The 14,897-nt window shown below is 43.2% G+C and overlaps 1 protein-coding gene across 1 annotated transcript in view; it reads left to right on the top strand.

Moving 5' to 3' along the window:
* Nucleotides 1-417: 417 nt before the first annotated feature.
* The window catches only part of LOC126092028 (NACHT domain- and WD repeat-containing protein 1), a 621,846-nt gene continuing 607,366 nt past the window's right edge, over nucleotides 418-14,897 (top strand). The window contains exon 1 of the mRNA XM_049907424.1: nucleotides 418-747. The gene's annotated coding sequence lies outside the window, so the exon portion shown is untranslated. The remainder of the gene's footprint in view (nucleotides 748-14,897) is intronic.

Genomic DNA, 14,897 nt, shown 5'->3' with positions numbered 1-14,897 from the left:
AAGTTTCACATGTAAAAAAGGTATTTTGCTATGTTTTTGAACGTCCACTGCGATGAGAGTGAGTCCTCAATCCTTCCTGGTCATGGTGACAAAGTTTTATGAATTTATTTGTAAAAGTATAGACAGTAGAAATTAAAATGTCCTGTGGTGACTCTCCTGCTCCAAGTCGGCTCGTTTCACGTCCTACCCCCCTTGAAGGTGTAGACGTAGGTATCAGAACAAGGATCGAGCAGACGGTTGCAACCGTCACGGGCTGTGACCTAGTAGCGTGGGCCGCTCGAAAGACAAGTAGGCGCTGCTCGCGAAATGCCGGTTGGCGCGACCGCGCGCCGGCGGCGGCGCGAGGTTGGCAGGCCTGCGCGGCGCACCGGTCGCGTGCCCGGCGGGCCTGTGCGCCGGCACTCGGTGTGCGCACGCCAGCCAGTGAGCACCCGCCAGCGCGCACCTGCCGCAGCGCCGCCAACTCCGCCGCACCGCTGCACCGGTTATTTCCGTCGCCGGCAGTTCGCGACTCTGCCACCGAGTCGCTTCAGTTCGCATCCCCAGTGTTAAGTGTGGTCGCGCGCCCCGGATACAGACAGTGTTGGTTTGCGACGCTGAGCGCATCGTAACCGCTCTTTGTCCGGTACCGAGTTCGAGTCCAGTGACGGCATGACGGACTGCAGCGGCGGTGGTGACCGGTGAGCGACGAGTGGGCCCTGAGGCTCTCTGGCTGGCTGCGACCAATGCAAGTACTCCTCCTTGCAGGTACTAAATTGCTACAACTTTTAGTCCTGTCGTAGATGTTCTTCTCTGATCTCAGTCGTTTATCTAAATGAAATCTGAAATGTACGCTCAAACATTCACAATATAAAGGCATTAATCTATCGTGTTTAGAAAATATGCCCACACAATAATCTACATTGCATGTAAAGGATTTACAAATGTTAATGCATACAAAGTCTTCACAGCAGTGTCAATACTATATAAATATAAAGTGGTTAGACACACAAACAAAAGTAAATAAAAGTTCCTTGGGTGCTTTAGTTGTAACCATGTTCACTTCTTAAAACGTAGCTCAGAAGAGCATCTAGTTATAACGGAAGTCATCACGTTATTTTTATTTATATTTGTGTGTGTTTTTATCTTTTATCTTTATACAAAACACAGCTATCAGGGTCTGCACGGATGAACATTCGTAAATGATTCAAATCTGATGAAGATTCTGGTGTGTAGATATTTCTGATAAGGAAAGCATGTACCTTCGAAATACGACAATTTATAGTTTTTGCATTGTGGGTGGGCTAGCCTATGTTTTTTTAGCTTTGAAGCTGAGTATAGCCACAGTCTCACATACAGCCATGGATAAAATAAAATTTTGTAGTCTGTAGAACGTTATATAAGGAATGCACTGAAGGAATTCGAGCGTTTCACATGTAAATATACAACAGTATCTGTCAGAATGTGTGCTAGATTCTTGAGAGGTATTTTTTCAAGATTTCTGTCAATTCTTCACACTGATCAGTTTACGTTTACGTCAAATGGGCTCATGACATTTGCATAAGTAGTGTTTCTGGAGTAATTTTTAACTGAATGGCAGTATAAGCTTTTTTCTTTTACATTAAACAGGAGGTTTGCAGTAAAAACTTGCCATGTCTCAAGTTCTAAGCGACTATCAGAACATTTAATTAAAATACTGGCTTTAAGGTTCTACAAGTTGAGTAAGAAATATTGTCATTTCAAAGTTAACCCATGTATCATTATCTAAATTTTTTGTACATAAATACATTCAACTGTTCTCCCAATAGGAGAAAACGTTTCGCTGAAAACGAAAACAATTTCTATGATTCCTGGTGAGTGTACCAAATTTCATTTTACCTTAGTTTCTGTTTTCATTTACTTATCCGTGAAGAAAAGTTCAGAGACGAAGCATCATCAGTTTGTTTCAAAGAGGCGTGAAAACAAATCGTTGTAATAAGAACTGTTCTTTCCCCGAACGTGACATAAAAAAAGAAATGTGTGGTGATAGTTCTGCTGTGTGAGCCGCGTTTTCATCTGCAAATTAAACTTTTTGATGATGTCATTTAGGGCAATAATGTTTCCAAAGCATAATTTCTTACTTGATTTTACTTTCATTCATTTACTAAATGTACAGTTAGGAGTTAAATAGCTTTATGATTCGAAATACTATGATCTTTTTTTTTCTTTTTTTCTTCATTGGATGTCGGCGGTTCCCGAAAACGTTTGACGAAAGTCTTGTATCGCATTATTATACAGGTAACTGATATAGTGCACAAATCTTTCTCATTCTTCCTTTTAATCAACATATATATATTAGGTTAAGGTTTTTAACGTACCATCAGGGTTGCTGTTTTATCCGTGCCTTCTTAAAAGGGAGCCAGCCAACCATTCGTGTGTCGCTATTTTATAGCCCTTCGTGTATTACTCAGTACTAGAAAAAAGAATAAAATCTTCGAACATTTGGTTGAATTCACAGGATTTTGCAGATTGTGTAATGTGCAAAAGTGCGAGTTGACGCGATTGAGATTGAGAAAGATGGGTGCTGTTTTAAGCAACATTGGATATCATACCTTTTAATCTTGCACATATTTTAACCTCACTCGCCTCTAGTTTAGTAAGTATAATGGTAACTCCATAGTTGCAGCGTTTAAATCACACACACACATACCTTCTTTTGACAATTTTTTTACTTTTACAGCAGGTAAGAAGTAACATTTGTCTGCTGATGTTTCTGTAATAATTTTCTATTCTAAATGTATTTTTTATTCGTTTTCATCTAGGTCATCAGCAGTAGTTCCTCGTAAAAAGTGGTGACTGTCCAAATAAAAAAAAACCTGTTAGTCTACAGGTCTGCGCCATTAGCTTTTACCACATTGTAAAACTTTCATCGTGTGCTGTCTTCTTTTAATCTCGGCGGCTGCTTTTCTCTATTAGTGACAGAAATAGACGTGGACGAGCTGGACAAGCGCCAGCGGTTAACAAATACAAGATTTCCTCACTTTGCTAACGAAACGTGGAGAGGAAATGTTGTTTCCGCGGTTCCGTACATTTCTCGTAATGCACGACTGTGGTACCTTCTGGCAGCAGACAACGTATTACTGCGAAGATACCTAGCCAGAAGGCTCAGGTTCATGCCGACATGTTTTATTTTATACCAAGTATTAAGGGGAGCAACATACCTGTTGAAATTCGTTCTATGTTCCACAGGTATTCTTTCGCCTCACTCGGTCGATTTACATCCCACCCTCTCTCCTAACAAGTTGAAAGAGCTTTTACGCTTGACGTAATGTTTATTTTTCCTTCCTGTGTGGTTCTGTGTGACACATCGGAGAGTTAATGCCTTTCAGCTCATCTTAAAGGGAAAGAGACTAACTAGATGGCAGAACTTTGCGCGAGGGGCAGAAGTGTTCATGAAATGTATATAACGTGACAGTTTTGTCGTTGCTAAGCTGAATAAATGACGTTTAGAAAGTTACCTCATAACTCCCGCTGAGAGATTAGTGGAGCAAAAGCACTTCTCCAAGGCAGATGAAAGAATTTTCTCAGTTGAAGTAGCGAGTTAGGGAACGTTTTAAAGGAAAGGTACTCGAAAGGAGCACAAGGAACATAAAATAGCAACATCCAACCGACGGAAATCACAAGAATAGGGACGGAAGACAACGGAGATATCTGGCCGATCATCAGCCTGATACTATCATCGTGTGGTGGCTACTGGGAGCTCCAGCGTCACTCTAAATAGAAATATGTTACATATTTTAACGTATATACCGGGTGGTTGTAACGAACGTGCAGCTACTACCATAGATCCAGTGTGCGCTGTACTTATCGTATGTCAACGAAATTTGGTACATATGCTACTGCAGAGCCGATTTACAATGTAAAAAAATTGCTCCAATTTTGGCCACAGGTACAAACCTGGAGCTATACAGCATTTTGCCTACTTTTGCGGTGCTCATATTGAACAAGCTGTTTGTAGTGGTTAATAATATCAACATTATGCATTTCACATTTGTTGACGTTTTCTGCCGACGTCCCGCTCGTAATTCATTACATTTGGAAACATCTCTATACGACTTTCTTGCATTCACAGCACCATATTGGCAACTGGTGGCCAAAATTTAAACTGTTTTTTTTTTCAGCATAAAGCATATCTACCAAGTTTCGCTGCCATATGATAAATACAGGACACACTGGACCTCTAAGAATAGCTGCACTTAAACTGTGATATAACCACCTGTCATTATAGACACTTTTAACTAGCTATTCGTAACGAACTAAAAACCACAATCGACAGATAAGTATTCTTTTCTATTAAGTGCTCGTTAAGCTTTTATATCACATCACAAGAAGGGGAGCACATACAAATGACGTCCATTTTCCACACACAAAAGTGATGTGCCATTACACTATTTCTGTCGTACATAAGGATGTTTCAAAATAGACCAGCTCGTTTAGTGTAAAAGACAGCGCACTAGCGTTCGAGGTAGGGAAGTGAGCCAGACCGAGCTCGAATCCGCGAGGCAGATTAACGACGGTGGTTTGGTACACCGGTCCACGCATGGTTTTAGGCAGTTCTTTTGGGCAAATACTAGGCTAATTGCCAAATTCCGTATAAGAGAATACGAAACACTTAACAGTTAAATGCAGTGACGTACGGAACAACGTTCACTCGATTTACAAACTGCGCACTCGACCTCACTCACTTTGTTTGCCTGACGACTTTAGTGTCAGAAAGGGAATCTTACCACAAAAGTTACATAATAAAAATAGAATTTTCCAAACCCCGGAAATACCGGACCCCGTACTAGACGGGTAAAAACTATGGAGAAGAATAATAATATACACGATATTTCAAAGTGGTAACGAACAGCTGCACAATACAGGGTGAGTCACCTAACGTTACCGCTGGATATATTTCGTAAACCACATCAAATACTGACAAACCGATTCCACAGACCGAACGTGAGGATAGAGGCTAGTGTGATTGTTTAATACAAACCATACAAAAATGCACGGAAGTATGTTTTTTAACACAAACCTACGTTTTTTTAAAATGGAACGACGTTAGTTTTGCTAGCACATCTGAACATATAAACAAATACGTAATCAATGCCGTTTGTTGCATTGTAAAATGTTAATTACATCCGGAGATATTGTAACCTAAAGTTGACGCTTGAGTACCACTCCTCCGCTGTTCGATCGTGTGTATCGGAGAGCACTGCAACATACATCGTGTTTCTACGGAATGATCTGCCAACGATGCTCGAAGATGTCCCACTGGAAACGCGTCGACGTATGTGGTATCAGCATGATGGTGCACCTGCACATTCCGCAATTAACACTAGGCTGACCATTGACAGGATGATCGACGGGCGTTTCATAGGACGTGGGGGACGCATAAATTGGCCAGCCCGTTCTCCTGATCTTACACCTCTGGACTTCTTTCTGTGGGGTACGTTAAAGGAGAATGTGCAACGTGATGTGCCTACAACCCGAGAGTATATGAAACAACGTATTGTGGCAGCCTGCGGCGACATTACACCAGGTGTACTGCGGCGTGTACGACATTCATTACGCCAGAGATTGCAATTGTGTGCAGCAAATGATGGCCACCACATTGAACATCTATTGGCGTGACATGTCGGGACACACTCTATTCCACTCCGTAATGGAAAACGGAAACCACGTGTGTACGTGTACCTCACCCCTCATGGTAATGTACATGTGCGTCAGTGAAAAAGACCAATAAAAAGGTGTTAGCATGTGGACGCAATGTGCTGTTCCAGTCTCTTCTGTACCTAAGATCCATCACCGTTCCCTTTGGATCCCTACGTAATTCGGTGCTCTCCGATACGCACGATCGAACAGAGGAGGAGTGGTACTCAAGGGTCAACTTTAGGTTACAATATCTCCGGATGTAATTAACATTTTACAATGCAACAAACGGCACTGATTACGTACTTGTTTATATGTTCAGATGTGCTAACAAAACTAACGGGGTTCCAGTTAAAAAAACGTAGGTTTGTGTTAAAATACTTCCGTGCATTTTTGTAAGGTTTGTATTAAACAATTACACTAGCCGCTCTCCTCACGTTCGGTCTTTGGAATCGGATCGTCAGTATTTGATGTGGTTTACGAAATATATCCAGCGGTAACGTTAGGTGACTCACCCTGTATATTGTAGAGACCAGCTGCAAGGGAACGTCGTGCATGACAGTAACGCCATAAATACCACGTTGAACGAAGGTACACACTGAAAACTCATGGGATAGCGATATGCACATATCCAGATGGCGGTAGTATCGCGTACACATGGTACGACTAAAAAAGGACAGTGTCATCTGTACTAATGTGCTTCTTGTGGAAAGGTTTCTGACGTGATTATGGCCGCACGACGGGGACCGACAGACCCTGGACGTGGAAACGAAGTTGGAGCTAGACTTGGAGCTAGACCTAAGAGACGTTCCAGTTTGGAAATCGTAGGGAGTTCAGTATTGTGAGATCTACGGTATCAACAGTGTGCCGAGAAAACCAAATTTGAGGCATTACCTCTCACCACGGACAACACGGAGGCAGACGGTCTTTACTTAACGACCGAGGGTAGAGAGGTATCGCTGCCCGAAATAACCGCAGAAATCAGTGTGGGGCGTACGACGAACGTATCAGTTAGTACAGTGCAGCGAAATGTGGCGTTAATCAGCTGTGGCAGCAGACGAGCGTCGGGAGTGCCTTTGCTAACATCACGACATCGCTTGCACCGCCACTCCTGAGCTCGTGACAATATTGGTTGAACCAAGCGAGGTGGCGCAGTGGTTAGCATACTGGACTTGAATTCGAGAGGACGACGGTTCAATCCCGTGCCCGGCCATCCTGATTTACGTTTTGCGTGATTTTCCTAAATCGCTCCAGGCAAATGCCGGGATGGTTCCTTCGAAAGGACACAGCCGACTTCCTTTCCTAATCCGATGAGACCGATGACCTCGCTGTCTGGTCTCCCCTCCCTCTCCCTATTGGTTGGACCCTAGACGACTCGAAAATTTTGACCTGGTCAGATAAGTCCCAATTTCAGTTGGTAGAGTTTGAGTATGGTGCAGACCCCACGGAGCCATGGACCCAAGCTATCAACAAGGCACTGTGTAAGCTTGTGGTGGCTCCAGAATTGGTTGGGCTGTGATTACATGCAATGGACTGGGTCCTCGGTTATGTCTGGCTACTTTTCGACCATTTTCAGCGTTTTGTGGACTTCAAGTTCCCAAATAACGACGGAATTTTAATGGGTGACAAGGAGCCATTTCACCGGGCCACAATTGTTCGCGGCTGGTTTGCAGAACATTGTGGATAATTCGAGCGAATGGTTAGACCCCCCAGATCACTCGACGTGAATCCCATAGAACATTTATGGGACACAAAATCCTGCACCGACAACAGTTTTGCAGTTATGGACGGCTATAGATGCAGTATGGCTGCGTATTTCTGCAGGGGGCCGGCCGGTGTGGTCGTGCGGTTCTAGGCGCTTCGGTCTGGAACCGCGTGACCACTACGGTCGCAGGTACGAATCCTGCCTTGGGTATGGATGTGTGTGATGTCCTTAGGTTAGTTAGGTTTAAGTAGTTCTAAGTTCTAGGGGACTGATGACCAGTTCTAGGGGACTGATGACCACAGATGTTAAGTCACATAGTGCTCAGAGCCATTTGAACCATTTCTGCAGCGGACTTCCAATGATTGCTTAGCCCATGCCACGTCGAGCCTCTGCACTACGCTGGGCTAAAGGAGGTCCGAAATGTTAGGAAGCATCCCATGACTTTTGACACCTCAGCCTAAATCATGGAGTACTCATATACTGGCCCAATGACATCGTATTTAAATACATTACGCTATCCGAGCAAGCTTTGGAAGGCTTACTGGCACCAACCGACAACCGTATCAACCTCAGCCCAAAAGCATCATTGGGTGATGATATAGAGGGCATGGGGTCAGCACATCGGTCTGCCGGCCGCTGTCGCTTGTGCTCAGTCAAAAAGCTTCTCAACTGGTCTCATGATGAGTGAGTGCACTCTTTGTAAAGAGCGCACAGCAGACCCGGAAGGTTACCCATTGAAGTATTGGCCACGTTAGACTGTGCTTAACTTTGGTGAACAGACGGGAACCGACGTACCCACGGCGGGAAGGTCGTTAGATAACTACATCAACTGATTGCTGTGAAATCAGCTAGTATGGTTGTTTTGTATACCAGCTGTTATGACCGTTGCGTACAGTGGAGGACTAAACAGCAGTCTTCTAAATGTAGAGCAACACCACACTTTTTACACTGCCAAGTAATTTCACATATTTTTCGTCTACCAATGCAGCTCGTCATTTGATGTGAATGGATTAAGAGAAACGTCTATGGGCAGGCCTACCAAACCCACCGATCTTTCTCTGAGGCTGTCATAATGCTGTAGCTTCTGAAACAGAAGAGTCTGACAAGGATGTGGTTTGACAGGATACATACATCTTTTAAAACTGTTCACGCACTAAGGCATCTTCACATATCCGCGTCAGTTGACTGTACGCCAGCATCAGGGTTACTACAAGGCCGGAACCGACAAGTCAAACACTACCAGTAATTCTGTTTGTTTCTTTTACTCTAAACTTAATAAATAATGTTTGGACAACATGGTTGTGGAGCGAAAGCGATTAATATAAATTGACTTAGTATTAAGAAAAAAGTCTTAATCGCGTATTTTTGTGTATTTAGTGCCGACTGGTTTCGGCCCATCGCGGGGGCCATCTTCAGAGCGAACATATGGTTGACTGCTGGTGGCTTTACGTCTACCTGCCATACCTTGGTAGACGTGACGTTACCATATGTTCGCCCTGAAGATGGCCCCTGCGATGGGCTGAGCCCGGTCGGCACTAAATACATAAAAAACGCGATTAAGACTGTTTTCTTAATACTAAGTTAATCAATAATATCTATTGAGACAAGCTTATTTTTTTGGGTCTTGGCAACAACAGCTTGTTATTTATGTCTCTGTTAATTTACTTTTCTATTTGTGTTCCTTTTCTCTACATTGAAAAACATTATCGACTACTTCAAAGCTGTATTACCACTTACGGATGTCGAGTAATTGTTGCCACGTCCGGAGTGGCCGAGCGGTTCTAGGCGCTTCAGTCTGGAACCGTGAGACCGCTACGGTCGCAGGTTCGAATCCTGCCTCGGGCATGGATGTGTGTGATGCCCTTAGGTTAGTTAGGCTTCAGTAGTTCTAAGCTAGCCGTGGTCTAGGGGTGGCGTCTTTGATAATCAAAACGTCTTCGGTCCCGGGTTCGATCCCCGCCACTGCCTAAATTTTGATAAATAATCAGCATTGGCGGCCGAAGACTTCCGGCATAAGAAGTCAGCCTCATTCTGCCAACGGCCTTGTCAAAGAGGGCGGAGGAGCGGATAGAGGTTCAGGGCACTCTCTTGTTCTAGGGGTGGGAAATTGCCCCTAAAGGCGGAAGAATCAGCAATGATCAACGACATGAGGATACAGAAGGCAATGGAAACCATTGCATTAAAGACACGTAACGTGTATCCACAGGACATGTGGCCTGTATTTGAAGAAGTGTCATGATGATCTCTCCATTGGCAAAATATTCCGGAATAGTCCCCCATTCGGATCTCCGGGACGGGACTGCCAAGGGGGAGGTTACCATGAGAAAAAGATTGAATAATCTACGAAAGGATAACGTTCTACGAGTCGGGGCGTGGAATGTCAGAAGCTTGAACGTGGTAAGGAAACTAGAAAATCTGAAAAGGGAAATGCAAAGGCTCAATCTAGATATAGTAGGGGTCAGTGAAGTGAAGTGGAAGGAAGACAAGGATTTCTGGTCCGATGAGTATCGGGTAATATCAACAGCAGCAGAAAATGGTATAACAGGTGTAGGATTCGTTATGAATAGGAAGGTAGGGCAGAGGGTGTGTTACTGTGAACAGTTCAGTGACCGGGTTGTTCTAATCAGAATCGACAGCAGACCAACACCGACAACGATAGTTCAGGTATACATGCCGACGTCATAAGCTGAAGATGAACAGATAGAGAAAGTGTATGAGGATATTGAAAGGGTAATGCAGTATGTAAAGGGGGACGAAAATCTAATAGTCATGGGCGACTGGAATGCTGTTGAAGGGGAAGGAGTAGAAGAAATGGTTACAGAAGAATATGGGTTTGGGACAAGGAATGAAAGAGGAGAAAGACTAATTGAGTTCTGTAACAAGTTTCAGCTAGTAATAGCGAATACCCTGTTCAAGAATCACAAGAGTAGGAGGTATAATTGGAAAAGGCTGGGAGATACGGGAAGATTTCAATTAGATTACATCATGGTCAGACAGAGATTCCGAAATCAGATACTGGATTGTAAGGCGTACCCAGGAGCAGATATAAACTCAGATCACAATTTAGTAGTGATGAAGAGTAGGCTGAGGTTCAAGACATTAGTCAGGAAGAATCAATACGCAAAGAAGTGGGATACGGAAGTACTAAGGAATGATGAGATACGTTTGAAGTTCTCTAACGCTATAGATACAGCAATAAGGAGTAGCGCAGTAGGCAGTACAGTTGAAGAGGAATGGACATCTCTAAAAAGGGCCATCACAGAAGTTGGGAAGGAAAACATAGGTACAAAGAAGGTAGCTGCGAAGAAACCATGGGTAACAGAAGAAATACTTCAGTTGATTGATGAAAGGAGGAAGTACAAACATGTTCCGGGAAAATAAGGAATACAGAAATACAAGTCGCTGAGGAATGAAATAAATAAGAAGTGCAGGGAAGCTATGACGAAGTGGCTGCAAGAAAAATGTGAAGACATCGAAAAAGATATAATTGTCGGAAGGACAGACTCAGCATACAGGAAAGTCAAAACAGCCTTTGGTGACGTTAAAAGCAACGGTGGTAACATTAAGAGTGCAACGGGAATTCCACTGTTCAATGCAGAGGAGAGAGCAGATAGGTGGAAAGAATACATTGAAAGCCTCTATGAGGGTGAAGTTTTGTCTGATGTGATAGAAGAAGACACAGGAGTCGATTTGGAAGAGATAGGGGATCCAGTATTAGAATCAGAATTTAAAAGAGCTTTGGAGGACTTACGGTCAAATAAGGCAGAAGGGATAGATAACATTCCATCAGAATTTCTAAAATCACTGGGGGAAGTGGCAACAAAACGACTATTCACGTTGGTGTGTAGAATATATGAGTCTGGCGATATACCATCTGACTTTCGGAAAAGCATCATCCACACAATTCCGAAGACGGCAAGAGCTGACAAGTGGGAGAATTATCGCACAATCAGCTTAACAGCTCATGCATCGAAGCTGCGCACAAGAATAATATACAGAAGAATGGAAAAGAAAATTGAGAATGCGCCAGGTGACGATCAGTTTGGCTTTAGGAAAAGTAAAGGGACGAGAGAGGCAATTCTGACGTTACGGCTAATAATGGAAGCAAGTCTAAAGAAAAATCAAGACACTTTCATAGGATTTGTCGACCTGGAAAAAGCGTTCAACAATATAAAATGGTGCAAGCTGTTCGAGATTCTGAAAAATGTAGGGGTAAGCTATAGGGAGAGACGGGTCATATACAATATGTACAACAACCAAGAGGGAATAATAAGAGTGGACGATCAAGAACGAAGTGCTCGTATTAAGAAGGGTGTAAGACAAGGCTGTAGCCTTTCGCCCCTACTCTTCAATCTGTACATCAAGGGAGCAATGATGGAAATAAAAGAAAGGTGAAATTAAAATACAAGGTGAAAGGATATCAATGATACGATTCGCTGATGACATTGCTATCCTGAGTGAAAGTGAAGAAGAATTAAATGATCTGCTGAACGGAATGAACAGTCTAATGAGTACACAGTATGGTTTGAGAGTAAATCGGAGAAAGATGAAGGTAATGAGAAGTAGTAGAAATGAGAACAGCGAGAAACTTAACATCGGGATTGATGGTCACGAAGTCAATGAAGTTAAGGAATTCTGCTACCTAGGCAGTAAAGTAACCAATGACGGACGGAGCAAACGGGACATCAAAAGCAGACTCGCTATGGCAAAAAAGGCATTTCTGGCCGAGAGAAGTCTACTAATATCAAATACCGACATTAATTTGAGGAAGAAATTTCTGAAGATGTACGTCTGGAGTACAGCATTGTATGGTAGTGAAACATGGACTGTGGGAAAACCGGAACAGAAGAGAATCGAAGCATTTGAGATGTGGTGCGATAGACGAATGTTGAAAATTAGGTGGACTGATAAGGTAAGGAATGAGGAGGTTCTACGCAGAATCGGAGAGGAAAGGAATATGTGGAAAACACTGATAAGGAGAAGGGACAGGATGGTAGGACATCTGCTAAGACATGAGGGAATGACTTCCATGGTAATAGAGAGAGCAGTAGAGGGCAAAAACTGTAGAGGAAGACAGAGATTGGAATACGCCAAGCAAATAATTGAGGACGTAGGTTGCAAGTGCTACTCTGAGATGAAGAGGTTAGCACAGGAAAGGTATTCGTGGCGGGCCGCACCAAACCAGTCAGTAGACTGATGACCAAAAAAAAAAAAACGTTCTAGGGGACTGATGACCTCAGCTGTTAAGTCCTATAGTGCTCAGAGCCGTTTGAACCATTTTTTGTTGCCGCGTCCAATAGCAATGATGGTGCCCCATAGCTGTACTCAATTTATTTCCACAGCTTTGTTTAACATTTTTAGGTGGCCTGTATATTAGGATGAGAGACAGGAGAGGAGGTTACGATGAAGTAATAACCAACTCGTCCAGTACACTGAACACATTTTTTCTGCTTCTTGAGATCACGAGAGGTAGGACTGTAGCTATAGCTGAAGGAATAACGAACTAGGAATACATATGATGTCACCCTTACGAGGTATCAGGCTCATTTTCTCTGATATTTCGGCAGATGTTTGCACTTTCGTGCTTGCAGTGTGTGAGGTAACAGGCGAGTTGTGGCGCCTTGAACATATTCTAAGTTCGGAGTTGGCGTGGCGACACGAGCTGCTCGACAAGCCGGGGCTCGTTAGCAACCGCGTGGTGTCGAACATCAGCCGGAGCAAGAGGGGCAGCCCCAGCGCGTGGTCCAGACCGACCGCGTGGCTGGGAATTCCATGTTGACGCCGTGTCGAGGAATGGGCTTTGTGTCAATGAAGGAGATTTGTATGCCGGGAGTGCCAAAGATGGCAGACTTTGTGAAACCATGATGGCAGACATTTCATGGTTCATGTAGAAATTAATAATAGCCAGAGGAATCATGATAGCTTGATAAGAAATATGTACGTTCCCATTATTTGCACGACGATTCTGATGGTGTAATCAGGTTTTCAATATCTTTATTAGTTTCAAGTTTAGTATCTGACTGTAAACTATACGGTAACACCCAGCAACGAATTTCCAAAATCTAAACGTTTCATCCGATTTTGTCGATCGATGTGTCTTTAGAAAGCTATTAGTGTATACCTAAATTGGTATGAATTACGAGCACGTTATTTGAATAGTACCTGAGTTATTGGAGGTCAAAGTGGCCGATTATTATTGATCGCGTCAGGCCATAGGTACTCCACAGTTACACGAAAAAACGGTAGCAGCATGCTTATAAATATATGTATTTGTCTATGTCTTCATTTATATCCGATATACAGGGTGTCCCAGCTATCTTGTCCACCCAAAATATCTCTGGAACAATAACAGCTATTGGAAAACGACTTTCACCGGTATCAATGTAGGGCTGGGGCCCATGGATGTAAATATTCGGAAACATTCTAAAACGAAAGCATATGTCTTTTTTTTAACACAAACATATGTTTTTTTAAATCGACCTCCTATATTTTTTCTTCAGCAATCCATAGCATGACAAAGCACATACACAATGGCGTTGATTGCATCGCAATATTCCCATTACATCCCGAGATATTAAGACGCGAAGTTGACGCTTGAAACACCCGACATGCGCTGCTAGCGCACGTCCTGAGGCTCAGGCGTGAACCCCATGCTGCCCGTAATCGCGATGTGATTGACATGCGTAATCACACGTCCATACTTATCAAGAGGTCCGAAACGAATAATACGGTCTGCTGCCATCCTGCATTAACGTCGTAGATTCCAGCAGGTATTTATCCCATAGGCTAGGGGTGATGCGGTTCTGTAACATATCTGTGTACCGCAACGTTAGTCACAAAGTTAACTTCTCTTATCTTTAATCCGTTACTAAAAAGGTAATGCCGTTCAACGTTAAAACTTCACTTTACTGTAGATCTAGCGCAAGTGACAGTTAATCATTCACTCGTAATAGTAAAATTCAGGTTGATGGTTTTAGTGAAACGAGCAAGTGTTTAGGTAAAAATGTTTTGGTTTGGGAAGTTCAGGTAGGACATAGAACATGAATGTAAACATGTTTAACCAATTAGTTTTATTATCACATAATTATCAATGTTATGTTTATCTAATGCGTTAAATGACAAATTGTTGCAAACAAATGTTTCTTAACATCACTGGGTAAAATGGCCCTTTGTAGAAACTTCTACTGTGATACCAGCACTACATACTAAACATAGCGTTCACATCTCATGCTCAAAGTGATGCCCATTGGATTACATACATAGGGTCACTCTGCAGATGAAGGATTCCCTACTTTGTGCTACTGTTTCCTCTTTGATGGCTGTACAAGCATCAATAATGCGTTGCTTCATGTCCTCTGGTGTTGTTGGTTCATGTTGGTAAACAGCATCGTTCACTGCTCCCCAAAGAAAATAATCCAGCGGTGTAAGGTCCGGAGATCGGACAGGCCACCTAACTGGGCCACCTCGTCCAATCCACCTACCAGGGAACTTACGGTTCAGAAATCGTCGTGCTCGTAAGGCGTTATGTGCTGGGCAT

The sequence above is a fragment of the Schistocerca cancellata genome, chromosome 7 (genome assembly GCF_023864275.1).
Source record: "Schistocerca cancellata isolate TAMUIC-IGC-003103 chromosome 7, iqSchCanc2.1, whole genome shotgun sequence".
Taxonomy (NCBI): Eukaryota; Metazoa; Arthropoda; class Insecta; order Orthoptera; family Acrididae; genus Schistocerca; species Schistocerca cancellata.
The sequence above is the reverse complement of the archived record's forward strand: the minus strand, read 5'-3'. Positions and strand labels throughout refer to the sequence as shown.